Here is a 22709-nt window from a genome sequence, read left to right as displayed (position 1 = left end):
TGTCTATTTAAAAATAAATGTATTTACTACTATTATGTTTCAGATTTATAAAATAGAGATATCAATGACTTAAGTCTATTTAATAATGAGTTGTCTTGTTTTATTTTTGGCATCGTTAAGTTGATTTACATAATCAACCAACATATACTAACAAAAATACACTATTTTCTAATTTGTAATTATAGTTTTGCAGATTACGATTCTGTTTTTTTATAAATATATTCAAGTGCATTGTGGTGGGATCTCAATAAATGGGTGTTTGTCATTAACTAAGGCAGACAAATTTTTGTTTCTATCATATTAAACATAAAGTAACTAATTAATGTAGATGGGTGTTTCTCATTAACTAATAAACAACTATATTATTAAAACTGAAGTACAAATATAAATTACCCTTAAAACAATATTTTAATTACATACTAATGCCGATGAAAACTATGTAATCCTAACTTTAAACATTTATTGTTTTTTCTATCAACTAAAATAACCATAATCATACTTAAATCAGTTTTAAACTAATTAATGTTAAAACTAATTAAATTTGTTGCATTCATATCTTAAACTACCATTACTTAACGATGCCAAGAATAAAATCGCTCCTTATTACAAGAGTATTTATAAATGTCTTTTTAAAAATAAATGTATTTACTACTATTATGTTTCAGATTTATAAAATAGTGATATCGATGACTTAAGTCTATTTAATAATGAGCTGTCTTGTTTTATTTTTGGCATCGTTAAGTTGATTTACATAAGCAACCCACATATACTAACGAAAATACACTATTTTCTAATTTGTAATTATAGTTTTGCAGATTACGATTCTGTTTTTTTTTTATAAATATATTCAAGTGCATTGTGGTGGGATCTCAATAAATGGGTGTTTGTCATTAACTAAGGCGGACAAATTGTTGTTTCTATTATATTAAACATAAAGTAACTAACTAATGTAGATGGGTGTTTCTCATTAACTAATAAACAATTAAGTAATAAACATGAAAAACATATAATATAATGTTAAACATAAATAACTGATTAATTTATATAAATGTAAAATAACTAGTAAAAAGAATATAAATCGATTTAGGTATCAATTTACTAAATTTAGGATAAATTATTATTTTACATATATATTCATATAAATAATAGTCTAATGCAAATCTGAAATGATAAATATCGATGAGTATAAAATATATAGCTGAAAATACACATATATATATATAACAGTGTCACTATACATTAAAATTTTGATTCACACAAAAAATACATTTATGTAGAAACACATATCATATTTTAAAGAGGGGATGATATAGTTAACGGTTAAAAAAATAAAATAAAATTATTCAATATGAACCGTTAAATTATTGTGTTTAGAAATTTTATATTAAAAACTATTTAATACACATAAATTTTTAACATATATACTATCATTTATACAAGATAAGATTTTATTTAAACTAAAAATAAATATATATGCAGATGTACGGATCAAGTTTTAGAATAAGCTTAAAACTAAGTTTTATAAATTTAATATGGGTTACATGACACCCCTAACTCCAAGGTGGCTCCGCCACTGTCCACGATGCCCATCTTCTTAAATAAATATAAATGACGCCTAACTTTACTACCTAGCCATTATTTTTTCGAGGGCGTGTATTTTTTGTATAAATAGTTAGATATATCAATACGACAATGATTAACACGTCCAACTAATAAACTATATATCGAGTTTTTAATGTTAATGATAAGTATGCTCTGTCGGCTTCAATTCTTGAATGAAGATCCTTTGCAAGTTGTTGGGATTATGATGGTGACATACGCTTTAAAAGAAATTGTTTTGAGGTATTATATAATACTATTAAAGAATGCTGCACTTCGAATTTTTTCCACTGATTGCCTCTATCTTTTAGTTTAAGCACGTTTTCCACTAAAGATAATTAAGACATTTTAAGTCATTCCAATTTCCTCTCAAAACTGCGTCGTTTTCCTTAAATTACCTAGAAAAATTTGACCAACAATTTGTTTCTCTCTAATACAAAACCACAAAACGATTGTGGATCCTAATCCTTAAATGAAATTAGATAACGCCAATGAAAACTAAAAAACCTAAACCCTAAACCCTTATTTTGTTTGTATATTTGTTTTACTCTTTGATTGAATTTATTACAATGTAATGTTACTAACTAAATAACATTATGAACGTTAAATACATAAATCAAATCATTTCTTTGATATAATCCTACAATGTAAACACTACATACATATACAATCATTTCTTCCGACTAATCCTTAAATTTGAACTTTTTATAATAGATAAGAACGCAACCCCTAAACTGTTTACATTATCTTTATAAAATCACGATTTTTCATATATTCATAACAATAAAAACTGATGTAATTATTATCTATAATATAGCTCACTTTTACAATCAGATATTATCTATAAAACAATCCTGATTTAATAGAATGGTAACAATACTAACGCTTTTGTATTATTCATTTTAAATTTATATATTAAAAATATTTTAGATTTTGTCTTAACTAATTTCATTTGTTCGTATTAAAATTAAATTATGTTATACATTTTCAAAGGTATATTTCAAATATATAATATGGAACATTCCATAGTTCTTCTATTATTATGAAGGTAGTATTCTCACGTGTAGTTCATACATTAACTATGAAGGTAGTATTCTCACGTGTAGTTCATACATCCTCTCTTTCTTTTCTATGATTTGATTTTGATTATGAACATGCAGAAAAACAAGTCAAAATGGCAGACAACAGAGACATCAAAACAACTACAGAGGCTTCCAGATTGGGAAAAATGGAAACTCAAGAGAATCATAGGGCGATTCTGGCAATGTATGAGGAGCAAACGAATGCCATTGTTGCCAAGCATGATAAGGAGATCGAAGTGAACCGTATTGAAGCAAAACTGGACTTACTTGACGAACTCATTGAGTTGTCAAACCTGAAGTCTGAGAAAGAAAAGCTTGAAGCGGATCTTAAGCTTGCACAGGCGAAGGTGGCTGAGGTGAAGGTTCCTAATATCGATTGGTTCAAGCAGCTGGGTGAACCAAAAATTTATTATTAACCCCTTAGATTTCTAAATCTCTAAAAGTTGGTGATCTAATTCAGTTTTTGTTTATTCGGCCTCAAGTTCCAAACTTATTTTCTGGTTTTTACAACCGGTTTAACTTTTTATTATGTTCGTATCTAAACCTAAACTTATTTTATTTTAAATTAATTGCTTCTTTATTTGCATGATCTCACTTGATTTCCTTATGTTTTGTTATTGTGATTGATGTTTGATTTGTTTTGCTTGCTTTGTGATTTCTAACTTTGTTTTAGTGTGCTGTTTGAGTAAAGAAATTAGTTTAGGGATTACGTGTGATGTTAGTTTAGTTAGAAAGCATAGTTAGAAAACTTGGTTCATAGATCAGTTTTTTAGATAATGATTGAGCAGTTTAGGGTTTAGATACAATTATAGTTTATATGTCAGTAGTTTTTGAAGCGTAATCTATAGAAGATTCGATTCTTCTCTTCTTACAATTGATTGAAAGAAATAATCATTATAATGAATTATATTTATATATATTTTTCGGAACTACTTTTTTGTGGTTATTAGTCAATTAAATGAATATTTTATACAAATAGTATTGAAGGAGTTGTTTATGTTTTCGATGTTTGTAATGAAGATTTTTTTTTGAAAATTGAAATGTTTTATTTTATGATATGATTGTAAAATATTAAAATTTCCATACTAACCTAAATTAGTTCCCTATATAATTGTGATTTCGTGTTATCCAATTCTATCATTAATTTGTATCATTATCTTGACCCAGTTTTATAATGTGATTACAAATATATACTTGGAAAATTTTGAACTATATAGTAAAGATTTCTAAGAGTGTTTTGTATATATTTTGTTAACCAATACAATAATATTTAAATATTTTTTTTTTATTTAACTATAAAAATCTGACTTCAACAAATGAAAAATTGCAAATCTTCCATCAACATGATCGTAAATAATATACATGACCTCATATTAAAAAAATAACTAACTAATAGTCATATACAAAATAATATTTTTATTGTCACAATGTAAAAAAAAGGGAAAATTTGGAAAAATACTTCTAAGTGAGATTATATTTTGAAAATTAGGCCTTTTACATTTTATTTTGAAAACTACACTTACTTATAAGTGAAATGACTAAACTATCCAATTTTAAATATTTTTAGTTAACTAATATCTAAATTACTATTTTATTTTAATACAGAAAACAATGCGTTTAAAAAATGTTTTAAAACAAATCTAACATTTCGTAAAATTTAAAACAGAAAACAATGGATTTTGTTCTTTTTGTTTTTCGACAATGCTCTTACCTTTATAATAGAAGATAGTTAATTTGCTTCTACTCACTGCTTCCTAAACAAACTCTTCGACGTTTCATCACAGTTAGCAATAGCCTTGTTCATAGGTCTTTTTTTAACATAATTGTTCATAGGATCTTTTATAAACAAAAAAAAAACAATCAGTCAATGATAACGTTTCCAAATAACTAAATGATCTTTTGTTTGATCTAAAGATTGCTTTTGTTTTGATATACGACACATATGAAACAACCCAGACAAAAATCTGAGAATCAAACGATGTGTTGATATATTTCGATTTCTTTATAAAATTTTATTATTTACTTTAAATTTTTGCTCTGACTAGCACTACAGCACAAAACAATTTGAGAGAAGAGATAATATTATGTGAGTTTTGTGCTCATGGAAAGCGAAGATGAACTCTTGTAGATAATTTTTCATGTGCCTTTTCACCATTCTTAAAATGTTCGAATTGTATGCTTTTATGATAGTGAATGAATTGCTAAAGCAAGAAGATCCAATCGATTAAATATAATATTTTAATAATAATGTTGTAGATTTTTGAATTAATTATTAAAAATTTCAATATCTAATTAACATCAGGACAAGAGTGTTTTATCACGTAAAACAAAGTGTAGTTTTAAAAAAATAAAAATAAAAATGTATTTTTCAAAATTTAAATCACAAATAAAGTATTTTTTAACACTTATAATGACATTATTATATACCTACTGCCTTCAACAAGATGGAGACATAGTACTATACTACCAGTTCGTTAGTTTAGCTTCATTGGCATGCAAAGGAAAAGTTTGTTATTATTGAGAGCTTGACTCAATTTTTTTAACTAAAACAGGCACTCAGTGAATTTGGGGAAGAATACGAAATAGCCACCAAAGAGGATCGACTTGAAATATAAGGTATCAACGAAGGTGGCAATGAACCATAGAGTTTTGTGGAAGCCAGCAAACGAGAAGTCAAACAAACTTGAAAAAATAATTAACATATATAAGAGGTTTACACATAGACATGGAGGCATATTGCTTGTTGTGACACCAACCTCCCTGGAAGATCCTTAACTTCTTTTGGAACACTGTTAGGAGATTAAACTGTTAAGCTTTTTTTTTTCTTAGACAGCATAGTTGCTTCCACACTTCTTGGTTTTGTGAGGCACAATTCACAGACATGATTCATTTAAGTATATACATTAATGGTTGGGGTCCTCTGTTTAAGTACCTGGAACAAAGAAGGAAGATAGAGTTGATTTAACTACTTTGAACGATGGGTTTCCAGAACAGAACGTTGCCAAACTCAGATGGTCACCAACGTAGCAATGTCCTCATCTTCTCCCAAGGAAGAGGATTGTGTTGTGGCTGTCAAGTTCTTGGGACCTCAGGTCAGCTTTTTCAGACCCAACTCAGAATGGATCGACATCAGAATCAAAACCATTCCAACTATAGACCAGCAAGAGGCAAGCTTTAAATCTAAAGGAGCTTCCTGATCTCTCAACTGCCACTAATCTCCAGGAATTGAATCTTTTTGGTTGCTCAAGTCTAACGGAGCTCCCCTTTTCTATTGGAAATGCTATCAATCTCCGGCATTTGGATCTTAGAGATTGCTCAAGTCTAGTGGAGTTCCCCTCTCCTATGGAAAATGTCACTACTCTCGAGGAATTGCTTCTCACGGGATGCTCACATCTAGCTAATCTCCCACCTTCTATTGGTAATCTCGAGACGTTGTATCTCGAGAATTGCTCAAGTTTGGTGGAGCTTCCATCTTCTGACTTTTTTTCGAGTGGTTGCTCAAATCTTGTGGAGCTCCCTTTGTACATTCCCGCCAGTTACCTCAAGAAATTTGAATTGCGAGGATGCTCAAGTCTACGGGAGCTCCCTTCTTCTATTGGGAATATGACTAATCTTGAGGAGTTGTATCTAGGTGGATGCTCAAGTCTTGTTGAGCTCCCTTCTTCCATTGGGAATATGACTAATCTCAGGAACTTGTTCTCACTCCGGAGATTTCCACAAACATCAGAGTTCTAAAGCTCGCTGGAACTGCAATAGAGGAATTGCTTCCATCAATCATGTCATGGCCTCATCTTCGTGAACTTGTAATCAAGGGATGCACGAAGCTGGTGTCTCTTCCGCACTACTTTCCTACATCCTTGAGATTTAAAGCTTGCCTCTTGCTTCTTCTCTTCCCATGTAATGTATTCCTAGAAAGATGTCATGTTTCTCATCGCATCATGAGATCTCCACAAACATGGCAAGAAGCCCAAGTTTCAAAGGTTGCATTTCAGAAACATTCCCTTCATGACCACTGCTAGATTGTTAGGGTTACAAGTAAGTCGGGCTGATTTAGACGTTTCGTTTTTTGTTTTCCTTGGGTGAATTCGAAAGCAAGGAATTGGAGATTTAAAATTCACAAACACAGCTTGTCTCTCCTCTGTAATCAATCGATGAACAAGAAGAAGAAGAAGAATCATTAAGTCGACGGCGTTATTAATTTTTAACGTTTTTTGTTTTTTTGTTTTTTTTTTTCGTAGATAATGTTTTACTTCAAAAATTGAATACGGCGATTTATTATTGGATAGGTGAACTTCACCCTAGAGATTGAACCCAAGAAATAACTCAAAACTCAATATGACTAGGACTTCATATGCTCTCTCAAATCCTTTATATATTAACTAAGAGGCATTACAATATTTTTTGTAACCATGTGTCATCACTAAAATGATTATTTAGAATTCTTATAGAAATATGTTGATTCATCTAAATATATAATAAGTTTTTATTAAATTAACTATAAATTCATTATCAATATTTTTTATTATTTCTTTAAGTAAAAGTTACGAAAATTCCTAATGTGATTAAAGTATATGACAATTAATGATTTTGAATAATAAAGATTTGTTAAAATTTAGTGTATCTTCTATCATATTTAGTTTAATTTTAAACTATTAAAATAAATAAAATAACTATATTAACCATATAATAAAAATTTAGATTTTTCTGTATACTTTATATTTTATTTTTTTTTAAACTATAAATTTCTAAAACTTTAAAAGTCTCACATTCAAATTTTGCGATCCATGGTTTAAATTTTTTTGTTATGACAAGATACAAATGATTGGAAAATCATAAAAGTAGAAGGTCTCATTTAATAATTATTAAGATTAAAAGATATATATATATATATATATATTGTTTTAAATTAAACTATATACCATATAAAATACATAAATAATTTAATTTTGGAATTTAGTTTGAACAATTTTTCTTTTTGATAAAAGCTTTAAACAAACATTGACAACATAATTTTCAAAAAATTATAAATCTCTAAAAGTATTTATCTCACAATGAAAATTTTATTATCAGTAATTTATTTTTTTTGCTATAATAATACAGATGATCAAAATATACTATATATGTTAGTATTATTTATGTTTAATTATATATCCTATCAAATAGAAAACAATATTGCTGGATTAATAAAATTTATATATATATATATATATGTTTGCACCAATTTAATTATATATGTAATAGTTACTAACCTTTTAATTATTCAACTAGATCTCGATCCGCGCAACCGCACGGATTTTTGTTTTCATTTATTTTTATATAAATATTTTGTTTTCAATTCTAAATTGATATATATTATAATATATATGTGTTTATCAATTTTTATAACATAATAAGTTTACGGTATATTTTTTTCATTGAATAGATTGTTTCAAACTTTCACATGTATTTGTATCTTCTTCTATATATATATTTTCGGATTATTATTTCATTATTAAAATCATAACTATATATATAAAGATTAGTAAAATATTGTTTTATAGTTATATTCAACGATATTGTAACATTTCAAAAATTTAGAAAGTTTTTAAAAACTTAAACTTTTCGATTCATAGATTTATATTATCCAGTAAATAATTAAATATTTAGTTTTTTTTTTTAATTTTTAAAATAAACTATAAAGTTTAAAATTTGTTTTCAATGGTTTAAGCTAGTAAAGATTAATCATTGTTAGATAATATGATTTTTATTATTTAATTTTTTTTAATAATTTTAAAATTTAACGTGGACAAATATTTAAATAATTAACATATGGAAGTATAGTATTAAAACATTAATTTATATCTATTTAATTTATGTTATCTATAAATCCAATGGATCATCTATTGTTTAAATCCAATTATTGATAAGCCTAATAAAAATTTCTTGTAGGCCCAAAATTTAAATGATAAGATTAGAGATTAAATGTAACATGACTTTTTAGGAATAGGTCCATTAGGTCATTTTTTTAAAAAAAAATACACATGAATGAAGGTTGTGACCTCTCTTTTAATATATAAGATATATATTTATTATTTCATAATATGTAAAAACATTTAATACATAAAATAATTTTTATATATATAGTTCATTCTACGCAATGTGCGGATCTTCGCTTAGTATGTAATGAAAGTTGGAAAATATTCACATCTGTATAAAATTTGGAAAGAAAAAAATATTCGCGTTTTTAAATCACGGATCAAAATCTAGTACCAAATTAAATGCCGACAATGTATGTTTAAATAACAGGAAATTGAACTGTTAGAAAATAATAATATTTACAAACCTTATCAACTAAGAGATCAATTAGAATCATGTTTGTGTATGAAAATTATAATATTAGTTTTAGCTTAAATAGAGTAATTCAAGAAATAATTTTCTTGTCCACCAGAACAGAAAACTATGTTTGATAATTTACGCAAATGGTTTATAGTTTCCGAGCGCCAAAGAGTGAATTTTCCTACTATATTAAGAATTTGTGTTCAATTGGTAAATTTTGAAATGCTTCTAATCTTCTATTAGTAAAACGGGATACTAGAAAATTATTACTAAAACTAGCCCTGGGCCAAAAAAAACTGGAACCAAACCAAATTATCCGAAATCGAAAACAAACCAAATTATCCGAAATCGAAACGGACCGAAACCTTCAAATATTTGAATTGTTCCTATATTTCTATATCTGAATAACCAAACCAAAACCGGAACTGAACCGAGAACCGACGGGTACCCGAAAATCCGAAAAAAAACAAATTTTAGCTTTCTGATATAAGGTAAAATGTCATCAATCCCACTCAAACTCAAGTTTGACAAGAAGAGTGATAACATTGTTACCACCAAACCACATTATCTTTTATTTACTCTCGTATATTATACATATATATATATATATATCGTATTTCTATATTAAAATACAATAAATACTTATTAATTAAACAGCACTTTGGTGACACGGACTTTGGGTGAATTCACGATTATACAAGTGTTTAACCATTATACCACTTAAATTAACATGTTAACTAATATATTTTTTTTGATAAAAAAACTAATATATTTTTTATAAATATATTTGATTCGTATATTAAACGGGTACCCGAAACCGAACCGAAACCGAACCGAAATTTCATAAATACCTATTGGATATAAGGGTGATTTATCCGATATACCCGGAATCGAATGGTTCCTACCCGAAACCGAATCGAATAACCGAATGCCCACTGTTAAGCACATCTTATACAATAAAGTTGGCTTTGCTCTCTCCTCCTGCTGCCACCTCAGCAATATGCATGGGACAATTGTTGACACATGTATTGTAATTTTAACAATCTGAAGTTCCATCTCCCGTTATGTTTTTTATTTGGGCTTTTGGGTGCTGAAATTGATATTCTTTAAGAAGCCCAGGTCAAATTAGGGTTTGGTTCATTTTTGCTTGTGCTGCTCCAGAGAAAGTTCCTGCGTCTCTTCACATCTCTCTAACTCCGGCGTACCTTTCTGTAACCGGTGTGATTATCGACGATTGGCAACATTAATTCAAGCATAACGCCTACTGCACCACTCCTCTCCAATTAAAGCAGGCATCTATCTTCCAAAAAAAAATCAACTAAAGCTTACCGTATAAATGTCTTCGTCGCTTGGGATGAACAGTCATACTGAAACCAAATCCCAATGGTCTCTCTCTCGCAAACTTCAGATCCATCAATGGCGAATTAGTTTACTCTTCTTGCCTATTTGAAAGCTGGTCACTGTTCAAACACTTCCGTATACTCAGTTTCTGGGAGGCAAGGAATGTTAAGAAATACGGCCAACTCATGGATGTCGACATGCTTCTCATAGACAAGCAGGTAACTACGGCAAACTACCACCATGTTTCATTAAAGTTTCTTACTCATTTAACCATTTAGATACTACGTTCTCATTATTTCAGTCTGTCTAGCATTCAACGCTCATCCAAGGAAACGTGAATGACAACCGCATCGAGGGTTCAGTTTACTCGCTTAGCACTTGTCTCTTCTCTGGTGCACCTGTTCTATTCGATTCAGTGAAGGTACGTTGTTTGTGAAAATCAAGGATTCGGTTAAGCAAACTACTGAGCTCTTCAGGTTCTGCAATCACGACCAGCTGTTGTCGTTAGCTAATACCAACAAACAACTACCGGGTACTCTTATAAACTTTCTTTCGCTTTAGAATCTTTCCACTGTTCTTACTGACCTCTAATTTAAATTTTTCAAGACATTCTTGGAGAGTTCATTGCAATCAGAGAGACGATCAACGACACAATTAACGTCAGGACACAGGGGACACATCGTGTAATGCTGACTCTAAGCTAGAAAGGTAGCCTTAACAATTTAAAATTCAGTGTTTGTCATCTCTTACAACTTTGTATGATATCGTATTTTCCAAGAATTTCATTTTCATTGATACTTTACAGGGAATGTGTGTGTTAGTCCGTTCGACGACCTAACTTTCGCATTTCATAACAAATTGGAAAGCTACGGTTCTGAGCCAAAAGTTGTATTGGTCACTAGCATTAATCCCAAGGTTGTTGGAGGTAAGCTATTGATAATTTGTAATGTCTCCAGTGTTAAGACACAACTTCATCTGTAGAATTTATTGTGTTCTCAGACCAATATATCACTAAAAAAACTCACTTTCCATCATGCAGGTAGGCTATTTGTTAACGACACTTTTCCGAAACCCATCTCTACTTTGACGCTGAGACAGCTGTCGGTCAAGGACTCTATGAAAAGTAAGTAATTGCTTCAAATACAGGTATTAGATATAAACAATTTTATGCAAATTAAAAATATTGGCATATGCTTCCTCTTAACTTTTCTGTGCTGCCATGTTTAAACTCTTTAGGTTGTTTGGGGATGGTTCAACCAGTCTGCCTCTACATCAAAGCTGGTTCATGCCCAAAAAATAGAACCTCTCACCCTTTCTGAGCTTAACCAATACGTGTTGACCTCCGCATCTCAGGTGAAAGTCTTAACTATTTCAAGTTACCCCCTCAATTGTGTATTCTAATTGTTATGGTTCTAAGCACCAGATATTCATGTTAATCACTTTGATATCACGAGGGAGATGGCCAGGAACCTAATGAAGATGTGCCTGTGGAGAAACCGGTAGCATCTAATGGCTCTATTGGTGCTGATAACACTTTGGCAGAGGTAGCAAGTGGTGTGGGAGCAGAAGTTGGTGAAACAACAAGTGCCAACCATAGCCATCCTCATCTGTTGTTGCAGGATTAATTCGCTCTGCATCTACCATTCCCATACTTGACCCACATGAGAATCGAAAAATAAGTCCCGCATGGCATAGCTACTGTTGCCAAAGCAAAATCCCCATTTACTATACTTACTAAGCAAAACTCTATGTTATTTTTACATTAATTTCGTTGTGGCTGCTTGAACTATATCTGCAAGTTTTTTATAACAAAGCTTCGTTTTTATTTTAACACATATGCACTTTTATGAACTCACGTGCTCTCCAAGTTATATATTTTTCTGAAACAGGTACGAATGAAATATCGTACCTATATATCAAAAACTGTTATAAAGAATAATACATCGGTGAGTGGCACCGTACATTCTTTGGACTTCAATAATTTCTCAGAAATCTTTAAAATAGCATAATATATAAACAATGATGAGCACCGGTCAAAACATGAAAACAATATATTTTACTGTTTTTCCTAATTTGGTAAAATTAGCCTCTGTCAAAATTTGTTTCTCACGCAGTTACAAAAAATATGAAGAAGATTGTTTCTAACCTATAAAAGAATAATAGTAACTCTCTCATTATAGGGTGTCATATTGTGAATAGATTTTCGGGTTTTACCCTGACTGCGTTCCACAAATGCATATGTTTTATAAATAAAAATTAGGGTCATCAAAGCATTCACTCAATTTAATATTTAATAGTTTATTTCCTTGATTTACTTTCGTAGTATATGAAATTGGTGTTAATCGAACATACAGTAAATCCAAACCGATTCGAGTGGTATCTGTTTTCTTTATAAATAAGCGTTTACATGTTCATAAATGACTTTCATTAGGGACTGCCTAGATTAAACAAAAGAACACTAGACAAATGTCAGCAAAAGAACTTTCTTAATGATAAATCTTTATTTAACAAAATCAAATATTTGTAAAGGAAAAAATACCCCCTGAGCTTTTATGTACAATAAAATTAGTTTACTATGAATTTACTAATGGAGAACTTCGAACTCACCACAAGCTATATCACCTTAAGCTGCTTACAATGTTCAACTCCCATAAATAATCAAAGAATGAAATAACGAACTACTTCTCTCTTATGAGTTCTCACATCAAACAAGACTTTCAGGAACAACTATCCAGCACACATTCCAAGTCTACATCCACGTGCTCAACATACAACAAATCTATCATTGATTTCTAACTATTATCTATCACCAACCATCAAGATAATAAATATCGATTTTTTATTCTACTGTCGCTAATCACTATCAAATGAATCAGAAAAAATCTTATTCTCTTTCAACATATATGATTTTTTTTTGTAACGGTATAGCATATAAGTTCATGTATTCGCTAATCACTTTCAAATGAGTTATAAATTTATTTCAGAATAAAATATACGAATCCGGCGCGTAACGCCGGAATACCACTAGTTAATTATAAAGAGGCTATGTGTATTTTGAACGCCTTAGGAGCTACTGAGCTAGCATAGATCTCATTAAGACATAATATAAACTGTAAAGGGTTGGGCCTAAGCCTTCATATATAACATTTTATGATTTCATATATATTATTTTATGTTTTGAAGGCCTTGAGTTCTCAACTGCAATAAAGTTTAACATGATAAATTTCACAATCAAATCAGTGATAGAGTTTTCATGTCAAGTAATAAAAAAAGAAACCAATAACAGAAAAAGCAGAGGAGAGAAGAGCGATGTTCATGAGAACCACGTAGAGCTCCTCCATAAGTTGAGTCTCAATTTGATAGCTGGGTGAGTATTTGAGAGCCTGAGTGAATCCAAACATGAGTAAGGTTAGGCTGCATGAACCACACGAACCATCATAGCTTTCGCATTAGAAGTGTAAGAACATAGCATTCAGTCTCCAAACCTTGGAGAGAAAGAGTTGAAGTTGATCCCTTAAAATGTCAGCCTAAACCTGTAGCATTCAATTCCATGTTCCATGCAGCATCAGTATATCATAAGATCAAGTAAAATATGAGTTGTGATATATTTGTAGTATCTATGACAAAATTCAGAAAATAGTAAGTTTGAAAAGATTCTATTATATTAAAGATTGGTTCAAATAAAATATTTAGAATTTTATCCTTATCATTATGTTTACTTATTTAATAAAATTCAAATAATATAAATTTAAATTGATGACTCATTAATCAAAATCATAAGAATATGAAAATAAGCAAAATTATCTAAAACCATAGAGAACATGACAAATAAACAAATTTACTTCTTAAATAATAGTGTAGATAGATATACTACTAAATGTGTCAAAATATGTTATTTTTGTTAGGACACGAAGATCAAATATAGGAAGGCCAAATTCTCATCCTCATCCTCATATATATTAATTGACAAATCACTTAATTGATTTCTACTGACGTGTCACCCATAGAAAAACTTTCAAATAAATCGTCTTAATTTGATTGGTCCATAGTTTTATATTTAATTTATTTTCAAAAATTTCAAACGATCAATATTTCTATAGTAACTTCTTGCTGAAATGTATAAAAAACATTGTTTATTTCATATATATTAATAACAGAAGCGAGAAAGAGAAAGTTAGTAATTAACAATTTCGAAAATAATTAATGAGGAAAATAGTTAAAAAAAATATTAATGTGGCAAACAGATTTATAGAAACATTCTCGCAATGGTTATAGTTGTGTTTCATATTTATAGAAAGACTTATTTATTTTATGAACTCATTCTATGAAACTATAGTAACTATTAATTCTGAGTAATAAATTCATATCATACAAATATATAGTTACTACCATGTGTATATAATAAATAATTTGAATGACCATTATAATATAACATTAACCAACTAACGTGATAGCAACCTCTGGAGTTATTTTAGCCATGTCTCCTTTTTATTAATGTGAAGGGTTTGTAGTGTTTATGTAAAACTCTTCGACATATTGATTGTTGTGTTTATGTAAAAAATTATTAATGTTTATCGTCAAAAAACGTATATGTTGACTCACTTGAAGCTATTGTTACGAAGCATCACAAATTCAATACAACTAGGTTTTGATACGCGCTTTCGGACGTGTTCTATTGATTATTTTGATAATCATAATTAAGATTTCTCTTCCTTTTCTGTGTCGAGATGCCACGTCCATCAATCTCCTCTTCTTCGTTTTTATTTTTCTTCTGTCTTTCTTTCTTCTTAGAAAGGCTAGTGTCAAAACTTCTACTAAAAATCTTTAAGCGATCCCATAACCTAAAGGAAAAGGAAACGATATCTCAGTAAAATCTTTAGGCTTAGTTATAAGTTATAACTAGTGGAGTGTCCGGGCTACGCGCGGGATGTATGATAATTGTTCGACCATGTGCTTGGTATGTGTTGATTGTGATAATATTTATACTGGGAATTTGGTCCCAGATTTTGTGGTGCTGAAATGGTGGTCATCATTGTTGTGTTACTTGAGTAGTACTTAGGTGGTTTTAACTTATGTACGCAATGATTTATAGTTTTTGAGTTAGTGGGTAGAGTAAGTTGATTTGAAGAGAAAAATTGGAATGATGTTCGACCAATTATATTTTTGTATGGCGGTTGTATAATTTGTGTCGTTGCCATAGCCATTTTTTTATAGTTTTGTAAGGGAGATAACTTAAATGCAACTGATGGAGTTTATTGAAGTTGTGCCTATACAATTGTCTATTATTAGTGTGTTATTACTGTGCATAAGTATGAAGTAGTGTTTGTTTTCCGTTTCCGTATGAGTTTATATATTATTGTACGTTAGTGTTCATAAATATATTTAATTTTGCATAGACTGCTGACAGAATAATGTAATTGTTTTTTGGTTAAATGGTTGAGGGGCTTTGTTTTGTTACTATGTGCCATATATTTGGAAGACTGTTGAAGCACAAGAACTTGTTTGATCTGTTGTATTGTTTGGATTGGCTCGGATTCATTTTTATCTAATTGATAATTGTTTTTGTGTAAAAGGTTTATGGAGTAATTTTTTATTTTTTGTTCATACTTCATTTTCCACTCTATTTTTGGAGTAAATTATGGAGTAGTCATGGAGATGGTCTTAGTTTACATGCTCTCTCATAGGTGAACAAAAAAAAAGTTTATTTTTCATCTTACGACACATTCATTTTAATAGTGTCGAATTTAAATATTTTAATACAATTTTGTTATGTTTATGTGACTAAATAAAACATAACTTCATCATTTGATGTGGTTTGACGGGGTTGGCATTTTATACTAAACAAAAATTACAATTTAAAGTAAGAGTAACATATAACATAAATTGATTTGTTTCTCATAATAATGGTAGATGTTTTTAATAAATAAAGGTAATATTTAAATATTAAAATATAAAGATATTAATATGATTTTAAATTAAAATTAATTTGATTTCAAAGATATTTCATTGATTACATATATATAGACTATAAAATATTGTATTTATATGTATATTTGGCCAAATAATAAGAAGAAAAAAATATATGTGAAATCTTATAACATTTTTAAAAATATGTTGGTGCACCAATTGAGTATGATTGTCTTCATGAATGAACAAAGCATGAATTTTATTATTACTTCTTAATCTCATGGGCCATGGCCATCACTCGCGGGAGAGAATTACGATGGAAATTCTTCTTGCTTTACTTTTTTTTTGGTAAACTTCTTCTTGCTTTACTAAATTTTCATAATTTAAATTCAGAAACGAAAAATCTCCGTCTTTATGCTTAAACACTTAAAATTTGTCAACTAATTCTATACATTCTTCTTCATCGACAAAAACTTCAAAAGAATAAGTAGAAGATGCATGAGTTCTCATAAACGGTCTTTGTGGAATCTGCAAGATTTTTTTTTTTTTTGGAACACAACCTGCGAGTATATATATGTATGTGTGTGCAGGTAAAAGATCGATTTGCATAGATAAGCTGGTTTCATTTTGGAGGCTAGCACAAAGTCAATACCTTGAATGTTGTCCATTTTTCAGGTACATAATCGCTTTCTTTGTTTCTTTCTCCTCTTTATGGGTGGGCACTTTGGTTATTTTATCGATTCGGTTTAGGTTCGGTTCAGTCTGGTTAATTTGGTTCTAAAAAATTTTCAACTGAAGTAAACCATAATTAGTTTGGTTTGGATCGGTTTCGGTTCAGTTTGTTTTCGGCTTGATTTGTGTTTCGGTTTCTTTCAATCGAGTTCCCCTAGTTTAGTTTTTTTAAGAGAAATCATGTTTTAAAACGTAAACGCATGGTCACGAAATCATCATGTTGGTTACTATGAAAAATTAAATTATGTAAACTAAATCCAATGTAAAACTAAACAAAAATCTTTTTAAAACCCCATAAAGTTTATAAGAACACAATCAAATCAAAGTTAACTATCATAAATAGAAAATTAATAAAAACATCGCTAATAATGTCTCATAAAAATAAACTATGTAAATTAAATATAATACAAAACTGAAATAAAAACCTTAAAAATCATAAAAAGTTGATAAGAACACAATCAAACCAAAATTAACTAAATTTTTAATAGAAAATTAAAAAAACATTGTTAATAATGTTAACAATGACTTTAGTTTTAAACCAAACTATTTAATAAGAGACTTTGGTTTGGTTTGGTTTGGTTTGGTTTGGATCGGTTTCGGTTCAGTTAGTTCGGTTTTCTTGCCCATCCATTCACGCATGAGCCAATATTTAAACTCTGGTTTTAACACATGCTTTCATGTATTTGTAGAAACATCTTATTAATTATATATAGATATCTATAATAATAAAGTAGACTTGAGTCTCTTTTTCTTGCGCCACATCAGCAAAACATGGTACAAAATGTGACACTTGTCATCTCCTTATAAATCATCTCATCTAAAGCTATATGTTATCGACTTCCCTTTGGGCTTCGCATCAAAACTAAGCTGTGGAAGCTATATGTCACCGTAACTGGGCTGTGGAAGCTATATGCCACCCGGTTTTAACACATGCTTTCATGTATTTGTAGAAACATCTCATTAATTATATATAGATATCTATCTATCTATCTATAATAATAAAGTAGACTTAACCTCTTCTCCTTGCGCCACATCAGCAAAGCATGGTCCAAATTGTGACACTTGTCATTTCCTTATAAATCATCCCATCTAAAGCTATATGTTATCGACTTCCCTTTGGGCTTCACATCAAAACTAAGCTGTGGAAGCTATATGCCACCGTAACTGGGCTCAATTTCGCGGCCCACATAAAAACCCTATCTGCTGTCTCATCTTCATCGTCTCCCCTGACGCCTAGCATTATCACTTCCAACATTTTTTTTCTTCTGTAACGTTTCCGGATAAACTTGACCAGCATCTAATTAAAGTTATTATTTATATCTTATCTTATATCCCACTCCTCCTACTAAGTCTCATTAAATAACCCTCTACGGCTCTACCTCCTCCTTCCTCACTAGAATCTATCTCCTATAAATACGTATACTATCATACAACATGGCGACATCCCAGACTCTATTGATTTGAAAAACGGGCGATGTAAACAGACAGTTGTAACACATCTTCTATGTTTCTTAGAGGAGCTTGATGTGAAAAGAGGTTGAGATCATGGTCGTGGATATGCTGCTTCTTGATGAAAAGGTATGTGTCTATGTGATAAGCTTCTACAATTGTTTTCCTCACTCTCATAATATTCACTCTCTCATTGTTTTTGTTCACCTCTCTTCCAAGGTTTTGTAAACGTCAATTGCCGGAACACATTCAACCACCTCCGTTCCGAGAAGAAGATTGGCAGTGAGTTTTTTACCTGTACTCCAAACTTCTACTGCCCTACATGAATTCTTCTGCTAAATTATAAAGCTTCTGTTCAGTTACAAAAAAATAAAAAATTATAAAGCTTCTGTTTTCCTATGTTTCCATCACGTCACTTTATTTTTAGTTCATCAATTGTTTACCCTTAGAATTTTGTAGATCCTGAAATTGGTTTTAAAGTGTTGGCGTACACTCATTTTAGTGATCTTGATTAATATGAATATGATGTTAACACATAAAGAGTGACGGCGTTAAATCACTGTAATGATCATTTGGGTGTTATCTCTAAAGTTTACTTTTATATATTTGACTAGGTTGCGTTAAAGCCGCCACCACAGTACGCTTGTGGATGCCTTTTCCTTATTTCTGAGATTCCAAAGGCACGTTGTAGACGTCTTTTTCTTATATATGAGGTTCTAAAGGCCTGGCCACCTCTGTTTTTGTCGTTGTGTTTCCTCATGTTACTCAATAAGTCCTTTTCCGGTTTTGCATGAAAGAAGATGTAGAACATTTTGAGGATTTGAAAGAAGAAGATCATATTTGATCAATAAAGAAACAGCGAAAGAAGGGAATGATGTTGATGATGACGTTCATCGTGACGGTGACAAACCCACAAGTAGAGATGGTGTCTCTTCTTCAGACAACGACGTGGCTTTTGCGGTCAGGCAATATGATGAAAGATGATTATGGTTCGGATATGAGGAAGAGATATTTACAAAGAAACACTCCACAAGCTCTAAGAAACCAAATAATTTCCTAATGATTGAAAAAGCCAAGCACCATTGAAATCAAATTGTCTTCTTGGAGGCTATGATCCTCGCCATAGAGAGCCTTCTTACTGGTCAGTTAATTGTACCAGTTCTTTTCATATTATTTTATTTTGTTTCTTTTCTGATTTTTGATTTGTGTTCTTTTTCTTGATTTCCTTTCATAATGCTCGATAGTGTATTATAGAGATTTGTTAGCGATATAAACAAATATAATGGGGTTGTTGAGTATCCGTTATCTTCTATTATTTTCTACCGTCACGTTGAACATGCTTACATTTACTTACTATTTGAAAGAATGGGCTTATGTATCAGAAGAGCAACAAAAGAACTAATCGACACATCAGAAACGGGAGGCTGAAAGACAGAGAAAAAAAAATGCGGAGTAGAGTCAACAATTTAAGATATCACACAAACCCTTACCACAGTTTCTCAATCAATACAAGTCAAATTTTATTCATTTGCTTTAAGGAACTGAGGAAGCAAGAGAAAACTGCGGCAAGAGAACATTTAGTTCTGGTGTTCCTCGCATTGTTCTTTAATGGTAACGCCAATTTCTCTTTCGCTACCGCAAATCTGTAGTTTATATAAGAGAAATGAAGAAGTGGCACAGTTTCAGACTCTTTTCCTTTGTTAATTTTGGATTGCGATTTCCTTCTTTTTTTTTTTTGGTTTTTAGTGGAATTTTTAACTTATTGATCTAACACTAGCGCCATATTATAAATTAGATTAGTTTTTGCTTGCATGGATGTCTAAGAAACATGTTTTAAGTTTTCATACCACAGTATATTATTAAATCAATAATTTCATCTCTTCTTTTTATATATTTAAGATACAAAATATATACAATTATAGAAAAACTACTCAAGAAAACTATTTCTGTCCAAAAATCAAAATAAGTAATACTATCTCTGTATCATTTTAAGAGGTGTTTAAGGTTTTTGCACATATATTAAGAAAATACAAACTTTTATGTAATTGGCTTTGGTTACATAAAATAACATTAAATAAAATTAATTCAACCAATAAGAAAAAGATGTAGTATTTTATAATTGGTCAAAACTTTTAAATGACATTAAATTTTACCTAGAATTGTGAGAACATCACTTATTTTGAAACAAAATCAAAACTTAAACACCAATTAAACAGATACAGATATGGAGTATCATTTAGTATCCATTGTTATCCAAAGTAAGGAAAAAAATCCATATTTGTTTGATCATTGGTGTTTTGGTTATGTAAAAGAGAAAATAAAAAAAATAATTTGCCGAAATATTTATATGAAAATTTATAAGAAAACAACTTGCCGAATATTTTCCTTCTTCTAAACAATTTTTTTTAAGAAATAAAAAAATGTAAATATAAATTTTCTTTAAATTAATAACTATATAACTTAATAAATTATAATAATCTCACCATTATTAATTTATAGAATTTTAACCATAAAACGCAAATTAGTTAAAGTAAAAGACCATAATACCTTTAGCCACCTTTAACCGCAAATTAGTTCAAGTCAGATAATAAAAGGTAAACCCAAAAAGTCGGGCTAGATTTCAGAATAGCAGGAGGATTGAGTTTCACGGAGGAATATGTCCTTATTTATAGATACAAATTTCCTCAGTAACTATTGAGAAAGAGTAGGGATTTTGAATATGATGTAGTGGAATGAGTAGATTTAATGGTGTAAGTGAAAAACATAAATGGTGAATTGAAGTAGCAAATAAATGAAACTGCAGCCGTTACAAAGAAGTTGTTCCGAGGCGTCGTGATCTTGCGGCTCTTGCATCTCCAACGTCTAAAAGATGGAAACCCTTGGTCCATTATAAAAGCCCAATAACTTACTAAATAAAACACTTGGTCCATTAACATAAACATAAACGTGAGATGAATAAATAACGAGATGACACGTGTCGCATTTTGAAACCCCTTTCGATGAGGTGGCTTCATGAGAAGTGAGACTTGTCAATTTTATTGTAATGGTCGTAATATTAGAATAATATAAACTATTATTTCCTGAAGTATATTTTAATCATATGATTGGAATCTATACTAATAAAAGAGACCTTTTGAGGCTCCATAGAGCCTCCACATCAGCGGGAAAAATTTTTTCCGAAAGATGACACGTGACATTATTATTTAAGAAATAGAAAATAAATAATAAGTAAATTTGCAATATAAAAAAATAATAATAAGTAAATATACAATATAAGGAGTAGAAACATTGCATTAAACAATAATAAGTAAATATACAATATAAGGAGTAGAAACATTGCATTAAACAATAATAAGTAAATATACAATATAAGGAGTAGAAACATTGCATTAAACAATAATAAGTAAATATACAATATAAGGAGTAGAAACATTGCATTAAACAATAATAAGTAAATATACAATATAAGGAGTAGAAACATTGCATTAAACAATTGTAAATATAGTATATAAGAAATAAAAATATACATTAGATATATATCGTAATATTATCATTGATATAAAAGCAAGAAATTTAGAATAAATAAATATAAAAAATAAGAAAAGATAAACAATAAGTAAATATAAAATATAAAAAATAGGAAAACTAAATTAAACATATATCAGAAAAATGTATAGCTAAATAAATAATAAGTAAATATACAATATAAGGATATGACATTAAACATTAATTATAATATTACAATAAGTAAATATAAAACATAAGAAAAATAAAAAATAAGTAAATATACAATATAAGAAATACAAAATATACATTAAACATCTATCTGAAATCTATACTAATAAAAGAAACCTTTTGAGGAGCGTCCACATCAGCGGAAAAAAATTCTTTCGAAAGATGACACATGGCATTATTATTTAAAAAATAGAAAATAAATAATAAGTAAAATTTCAATATAAGAAAAAATAAATAATAAGTAAATAGACAATATAAAGAGTAGAAACATTGCATTAAACAATAATAAGTAAATATACAATATAAGGAGTAGAAACATTGCATTAAACAATAATAAGTAAATATACAATATAAGGAGTAGAAACATTGCATTAAACAATAATAAGTAAATATACAATATAAGGAGTAGAAACATTGCATTAAACAATAATAAGTAAATATACAATATAAGGAGTAGAAACATTGCATTAAACAATAATAAGTAAATATACAATATAAGGAGTAGAAACATTGCATTAAACAATAATAAGTAAATATACAATATAAGGA

The 22709-nt window shown here is 29.6% G+C and overlaps 1 long non-coding RNA gene across 1 annotated transcript; it reads left to right on the top strand.

Annotated features, from left to right (window-relative positions):
• Positions 1-18224: 18224 nt before the first annotated feature.
• Positions 18225-20119, top strand: LOC106316650. The gene is made up of 4 exons (XR_001264912.1): positions 18225-18554; positions 18645-18707; positions 19040-19566; positions 19808-20119. It is a non-coding gene; the product is annotated as an uncharacterized LOC106316650 (long non-coding RNA).
• The last annotated feature ends 2590 nt before the right edge of the window (positions 20120-22709 follow it).

This window comes from Brassica oleracea, chromosome C9, assembly GCF_000695525.1.
Source record: "Brassica oleracea var. oleracea cultivar TO1000 chromosome C9, BOL, whole genome shotgun sequence".
NCBI classification, from domain to species: domain Eukaryota; kingdom Viridiplantae; phylum Streptophyta; class Magnoliopsida; order Brassicales; family Brassicaceae; genus Brassica; species Brassica oleracea.
The sequence above is the reverse complement of the archived record's forward strand: the minus strand, read 5'-3'. Positions and strand labels throughout refer to the sequence as shown.